The sequence below is a fragment of the Alexandromys fortis genome, unplaced genomic scaffold, assembly GCF_014885135.2.
Source record: "Alexandromys fortis isolate MF-2015 unplaced genomic scaffold, M_Fortis_MF-2015_v1.1 scaffold_86, whole genome shotgun sequence".
Lineage (NCBI taxonomy): Eukaryota > Metazoa > Chordata > Mammalia > Rodentia > Cricetidae > Alexandromys > Alexandromys fortis.
The window spans coordinates 2442669-2450343 of NW_026067965.1; the positions used below are offsets into that span (position 1 = coordinate 2442669).

Consider the following 7675-nt stretch of genomic DNA (forward strand, 5'->3'; position numbering starts at 1 on the left):
TCTATATAGAGCCTTGTTGCTGGACGCCAAGTTTTGACCTTCCTTCAGATTCAAACTGGGATCTTTGTCCTTATTTTTGACCACATCATCATTTTCACCACCTCCTAATTTTCACCACATCATCAGCCCTCCTAGGTCCTCTTTAGCTTGCTAGCAGCAGAAGCCTTCATAATCATATGAGCCAATTCCTCAAAATAAATTTCTCAATTATATAAACATCCTGTAGGTTTGTTTTCTCTAAAGAACCTAGATGTTAATACAGTGTGTGTGTACTTGGAATGGAATGATATTTTATATTTTTCCATTTAATATGTATTTTAACATATCATGGGCACATCCACATTAAAGAAATGCAGGCGTGAGGCTAAGGGTATGTGACCTGGTGCTAAAGATGTGTTTTGCATGGACCCTAGGTCCCAAAACAGAAGGCACCTATGTCATTGTTTAATACTTGCAAATATTGAGTTGGCTGTATCACAATTACCTAATAAATCATATATTAATTAAAAATAGATTCATTTCAAGTTTCTGCTCATCTAAACAAAACTATATGGGGCTGAAGGTAGCTCATTGGTATGGCGTATGCTAAGTATACTTCAGGCTTTAGGTCAATCCCTGGCCCCACGTCAAAAACCAAAAACATAGCAGTATGAAGTGATGAACAGCTTGTCTATCCTTCTTGATGGGTTTTAAAAAACTTTTTGTTTATCTGTTTGGGTTTTTCCACATAGCCCTGGCTGTCCTGAACTTCAGTGATCCTCCTGCCTCAGTCTCCCAAGTTCCCAGATTACGGGTGGCAAGAGCCACCAAGCCAGATAATTTTTTTCATTTTGTTTCTAATATTTTTGGATATACTGAAGTAATGACATATTATATATGTGTGTGTGTGTGTGTGTACTGAAGCAGCCAAAACCATAAATACAAAACTCTCAGATCAAATAACCACATACAGACTTCCAAAGGAAATCATTCTTCCCGTAGTCTCAAACTCTACATATGTCTCGACAAACTCCTATAGACTCAGAATGGCCATTCAGAAGGCATGGAGCTCCGCCTAGCCTCTTCCCCTTTCACTACCAATTACATGCTTACGCATACCCACCACAGCAAAAGAAGAGTGTGACAGATTCGGAACGAGAAATACAGTCAGCTTGATAGCCTCTGTCATGACTCGAGTGTTCTTTTGCCTGCGTCCCGTCCTTCCTCATCACCTAATGGTACTCAAGGCAAAGGGTTTGTTTAGAGCCTGAGTCACACTTCTTGGGCCTCTCAAATGATTGGGGAAAAAATTAAGGCCTGGGTAGAAAAAAAAATTCTATCTGGGATAGGGGCAGTGAGACAGACTCTCTGGGGGGAGATGTCAGGTTGGAGAAGGTAGGCCATGCTTCCGCCACCCTGTGCCCTTCTACCCATGCCCCCAATCCTTCTCCACTCCTGTGCCCCCTCCATCCATGGCCCCTCCACTTCAGGCCCCTTTTTCCCCTTAACCCCTCCACCTGGTGCCCAGAGATTGGTCCTCAAATGGCCCCTTCAGGGAGCTGTGTTTGCTCCTGCTGGAGAGAGAGCTCCAGAAGAGAAAATGAGCTTGTTGGCGGGGGCGGGGAGACTTATTTGCTTCACTTGCAGCTTAAGGTTTGCCGGGAGCAAAGATGGGGCCAACAGAAGAGAGCGACAGCAAGGAGTGACCTAGTTCCTGTTCCCAATGCCACCTCCACAAAGGAGAACTCACTGGTGGTGGGACACCAGACGACTTTGGAGAGGAATAAAGCAGACTTCTGGGGAGAGAAGGGATGTCTGCCAGATTGTGGGAGCTTCAGGGGAGGGCTCTTCACAGTGGGTTTCTCTAGACATGAGGGTATCATGGCTGAGAGTGAGACAGGCCCCACGGTCGTGTCAGCATCAGTTGTGACAGCCACTCAAACAGCCAGCTAGTCACCTCCACCCCCCCCCCTCACATCCAGGCCTCTGCTCTCAGTGTGGGGCGGAGAGGCCCATCTCACTCTCCTGAGACAGGCATCCTGCTAAAGAGGACCAAGCTACAGAAGAGATGTTGATGCTCCATTAACTAGGTTTGACCTTTAAATAAATCTCTAGAACTGGACGCTCAGTTGCTGACTTTGAAGAGACTTAATAGTGTGTCACTTAAGAAAGAACAGAAATCACAGGCTTTACTAGTTCTTCATTCAGAGAGAGGGGAACGCTTCCCAAACTGCAAAGGATGATGGGAGAGTTATGTACACAAAATACTTTGAGAAAACCCAGGTGGAAGTCACACAGTCTCAGGACTCACAGGCATTTCCATTCTGGCCTGGCCATAGCAACTCTAGCCCTCTACACATGACCAGCCATCTGAGTCCTGGGTCTCCACCCCCACGGTAAATGAAGTCCTTCAGAGCACAGCATGTGACTGCTCCTGGTGACACTGGAGCGGTAGGCAGTGGCCAGGCTGCTGTGGCAGGTCTATATTTGGACTGCCACTCACAGCAGCCCTGTTGCTATTTGTGGTGGGAGCTAGCTCATATTACCATCCAGCTTTGGCACCCCACTTCGCAGGGTGGACTAGGCAAGGCCAGCCTGCAGAGCAGCCAGAGGTCACCAGGAAGGGGAGCTGGCTGAACAGAGAAATCCAGTTTTCCAGCAGAAACCTAGGACCTCGGAGTTAAAGGACACGTGTATGGGCCCCTAGATGAGCAGGCGAGTTTGGGGGTAATTGTATTTTGTGTGTAAACCATATTATCTCGCTGGCTAACAGTCGCTGTGTTAGTGCACCGTCCTTCCCTTAGCTGGGAAGGGCTGTCAGAGGACGCTACGAAACTGCACCGGACGGGGCAATGTTTTCCGTGCCTTCTTGAGTCTGCAAGGATTCACATTGCCTGAAGATGGTAACAGGCATGAAATGTCTCTTAAAACCTGGGAGAAGCTGACGATTCTTGACCGGTGTCTGTCAGGTGTTTTAAGTGCGGGGCCCATTTACTAGAACGCTTTGGAGCTCTGGCTACGGTATTGTGTTGATAAATGCTTTTAAATTGGAATCTGCCAATGCCTTCTCAAAATTCGTTATCTCCACGCTTTGATTCAAACATTGATGTTTTCCGCGTGAGCTGTAGGCAGCCTGTCCTTGAGGAAAGCTTGGGGTCTGCGCTGGGCCTGGGAAACTGGTCAGAACCACCTCTGCCGTCCTATACAGCTAACATTGAAAGGCAAATTTTCTTTAGCTGCACTTGGGGGTTCGCTAGGAGCTGTGCAGACGAGCACTTATTACAGGCAGGATGATGTCCGTCCCGTTACGGTGTCACCCCTAGGGAATTATTTTCAGTAGATTCTCAGATGTGCCCAAGCTCCCTAGAAGGTTAAAAGAAAAAAAAAAAAAAAGCAAGGAGATTTTTTTTCCAATTAAATCATCTAAGACACATCTCACACATAAGGCTTAAATGAATGTCTTCTTTGTAAAGAAATTTTTCAGTGATATGTTGATGTGTGTGTGTGCGTGTGGGTATGTACATGAGTGCAGGCCAAAGGTGTCAGAACCTGGTCAAGCTGGAGTCCCAAGCAGTGAGAGCAGCCTGGTGTGTGTGGCAGGAATCAAACTTGGATCCTCTGCAAGATCAGCAAGCATGATTAAGAGCTGAGCCAGCGCTGCAGCCCACGTGCAGAGAGAGGAAGAGTCTCCAATATTTCGTGCAGTGTAGACTGTTTATTGGTTTATTGCTTCACTGCCCTATTTCAGGCATTATAAAATGGTAATTTGTGGTCAGTGCCCCCCGTTCTGACTCCATCAAGAGACTTAAGAAGCGCAGGAGCCGAGGGGACCTGTGTGCTGGGGGTTGTGCTGAGGGATTCGTGCTTCACTGCTGAGCACGCAGACCAGGTGACATTCACACTCAGAGAGCAGATGCTGGCGAGGAAGGTTGCGCTCTTATTAGCTTGTGAGTTATGGAATGCCGGTCTTGTTGGAATCTTCTCCACACCTCGATGTGGTACTTTGAGCTCTATCTTCGAGTTGCAAGTGTTTCTGGTCAAGACCTCTGAATAATACAGAATTCTCTCTCCCTCTCCCTCTCCCTCTCCCCCCCCCTCTCTCTCTCACACACACACACACACAAATGGAGGTGCAAGGTTTATTTTTAGGGAGCTTATCCTCCATGCATGGGAAGCCTAAGGTAGGCTGTCAGCTCTCACTGGACTGGTGGCTAGCACACAACGCGATGCAGAGGAGCCCAGACATAAAAAAGCCCCTTGTCCTCCCCCAAACTCAGTCTTGACATATTAAAATCTAGAAATTGAATTAGAGGCCCTCCAACCCTAGAAGAGCACATCTCTGCCTAGGCCACTGGGACATTCTTGTGAGGTTAATGGTGATCTCATTAGGTAACGTCTCTAGCTGAACATGCGGGTACTCAGCCTCCTCCAATCAGTGGCTCTCACGGGGCAAACGTGCAGTCAGCAGCTGACTCCACACTGCTGTGGCCTTTCAGTCCCCATCCCTGGTCCTCACTCTCCAAGGAGTCCAGGTCGGAGGCTTCTGAATTGGCCAAGGTGGGAGATGCTGGTCCAAATAATATTAATACAAGAACAAAAGCATTGGATGTTTGTAGACAGCTTAATTTGAGCAAAGCAATGTAAACAACCGTTCACATACTTACATTATTGCATCGAATGCCAACCTTCTGAGGTAGATCACTAATTAACCAGCCTGGCTTACAGCCATGTATTATAGTCCGTGAAAGGGAGGTCTAGAGAGGTAGTTTTGCAATGTCACACAGTTAGAGTGTCTCAGAGACAGAATCTAGAGAGCAGTGGCCTTGGGAAAGGGAGAAGGGGTGTGTGTGTGTGTGTGTGTGTGTGTGTGTGTGTGTGTGAGAGAGAGAGAGAGAGAGAGAGAGAGAGAGAGATATGGCATGTTCTGCTTTTAAAACCTGCCTGGCGCATGTGCACAGAGGGTTGACATGGCTATGTCATACGCAGATGATGGGGCTCATGCATGCACGCAAGGGCTTAGCTGAGTCATATGTAGATGTAACCATTCATGCGCGCACGTGAGTCATTCGTGGGCCATTAGATACTTCTGCCTGAGGGCTTGTCTGTACCTGCACGACTCCTAGAACCCGGAAGTATCGGTCTTATGTGGCTGAAATCATTACAGCTGGTCTTCATGAAGGATGAGGCAGGCACTGGCTGGGTAGGGGAGGTAGGTGGCTGAGGAGAGGCAGAGAAGGAAGAAGGAAGCTCTCAACAGGAAGACCCTGGGTGAGATTTAACCGGGAGATACTGAAAGGGGTCAAAGGAGCATAGAAGTCTGCTAGCAAAGGTGTGTGCTGTCACTTGAGAGTGAAACACTAGGAGATGGGGACTGCGTCAGGGCCCAGAAGAGCTGAGACCGGCCTGTGACTGAGCCTTCAAGATGGCTGCCTACACATCTAAGTGCCTATGTCAGGCAGATACCCAGCACCACAGTCAGAAGACTGGAGAAAAGATGGCTTCGAAGAAAAATTCTGCCTACAGAGCAACACTAAGGTGTGATATTGGAGCCTCAGGGAGAAACTGTGATTTTAGTCTATGGGACTTAAATCTTAAGGGGAGAAGAGACCTGGGGTACCAGGAGAGAGTGAAGGAAGCATCTCTGAGAAGTCAGGCCCCAGCCTCAGATGGCGTGATAATCGCTTGATTGTCTGGGTCATCTCAAGAGCAGGACCGGTGTCTCGTGCCTTGTGTCTAGCACCTGGTGGTGTCCTGTTCTGTGGCATCCACACTTTGCCAGCCCCAGGCACAGCCAGTGCCGAAGCAATGGATGAGACCCCCAACACTATAGTCCAGGCACACGGTGATACCTGCAGGGCTGGCAAAGAGTCCCAGGATCCCCCTGAGAGTGAGGACTTCCCGGTCATCCTCCACTGCCCTGAAAGCCAGGGGCCCAGGTGGGGTGACTACAGGCTAACCTCGACTTGCTGCTGCTGCTGCTGCTGTTGTCTGAGATGTGGCCCCTGGAGCAGGGCTCGGTGCTCATCCTCTCGGGGGTTCATTTTCAGATGACAGGCCCTCTTCTTCATTCTCCCCTGTCCCCATGAATCAGAGCTCACAGCAAGTATTCAACTAGAAATTATGTTGGTAACTTGATTCAGTAGAAGAACGAGCTTACTATTTAGAGACTTGTGATTATAAGAAAATTAGGTCCCAAATCCTATGTGCATATCTTTTGGAGACAGTATCATAGATGATCAACAAATGACATTTCTAACATAAAACATGCTTTGACATACCAAGTCTTTGAGAGATCAGCTGCACCTCCAGGCTGCCGTGCACCTCACCTGTGTCTAAGTCCATTTCTCCCTTCAGTGGTTTCCAAGGCCAAAACTGCCTCCAAGACTTGGAAACTTAACCTCAGTCCCCCTCACCACAATCCATCCTGGCTCAGTTTACTCCTCATTGTAGTGGAGGATTCTCAACAGAACCACTCAGTCTTTTCTAAGAGGCTGTGAGTTGTTTTCTCAGTCCTGCATGTCTGAATGCTCAGCTAACCAGACGTTCCTACTGCAGGAAAATAAGGTCTCACTAATACTTGACATTACAAATTTTGGCAAATAATTTAAAAATAAAATGGAAACATGTGGGGGTGGGTGGGTGTTTATAAGAGCAAGGGCACACATAGGCATGAGTGTGTAAGGCCAGATGTTGGTGTCAGGTTCCTTCATTGATTGCTTCCCCCTCATTTTTTGAGACAAAGCCTGTCACCGAAGCTGGCGCTCATCAACTGGGTCAGGCTGGCTGATGACTGAGCTCCAGAGATCCGCCCGTCTCTGTCCCTTTGCCACCCCCCAGTGCTGGGTTACAGAGACTTGTAACTGCTTCCGGTTCTTACCTGACCTGAATGAGCTCCAGTCCCCGTGCTCCTGTGGCAGGCGCTTTACTCACCGGGCCATCTCTCCAGCCCCAAAATGCATCTTTTAATGAGCGAGTGGGACTTGATTTGTTTTTTTAAAAAAACTCAAACCCAAAGTTGAAAATACCACCTTCTAGAATGTAACAGGAATGAGAGTTTGTATTTTTTTACATCTTGTCCATGCAAGCACAGAGTGATCATACATCTGCGTAAGTAGATAGGAAGGGAAGCAATTTATAATAATGCCATTCCATTCTGCCTGCTCTTTCTGAAATGTATGCCAAAATTATATAATGACCTACCATGAACATTTGTCTTAAATAACGTATCAGCTGACAACTTAATTAGATCCTCTTGCAATTTTGTTGGAAGCAGAGAGCTGGAAAGCACTTACCTTGAAAAAAAAATGTTCTTACCCATTCATTAATGTCACTCACTCTCAGCATCGACACCGAGACTTGAGACTATCCTTTCATCTAGTCTCCTGGAGGTCTTACCAAATTCCCAAGCGATGAAAGCCTACTGCACAACGGAATAATCAGAATGAACAGGAAAGATAGTTTTGCTTTTATAATAAAGAAGAGAAGCACTGTTGAGAAAAGAGAACCTCAGATGCTGCCTCATCCCCGGGCAAAGCAGCTCCGAGAAAGACTAAGTACAAACCTGAGGATCTGAAAGCTGGTAACTCCTCAGTGTCCGTGCCCACATTCCCCATGGAAGGCCCCATCCATATACACGCGCCATGGCATAAAGATCGGTATTATCAATACTGTCTTTTGAAGGAGCCTGAACATGAAC

At 47.4% G+C, this 7675-nt stretch overlaps 1 long non-coding RNA gene across 6 annotated transcripts in view; it reads right to left on the reverse strand.

Moving 5' to 3' along the window:
• Nucleotides 1–2142: 2142 nt before the first annotated feature.
• The window catches only part of LOC126508684 (uncharacterized), a 40554-nt gene continuing 35021 nt past the window's right edge, over nucleotides 2143–7675 (reverse strand). For 2 of the 6 annotated variants that reach the window (XR_007593935.1, XR_007593932.1), the window contains 2 exons: nucleotides 7541–7663; nucleotides 4081–7399 (listed from right to left, as the gene is read on the reverse strand). This is a non-coding gene — a long non-coding RNA (uncharacterized lncRNA). Of the gene's footprint in view, nucleotides 4026–4080; nucleotides 7400–7540; nucleotides 7664–7675 lie in introns of those variants that run through there. The other 4 variants (XR_007593937.1, XR_007593936.1, XR_007593933.1 and 1 more) reach the window with 4 other exon arrangements.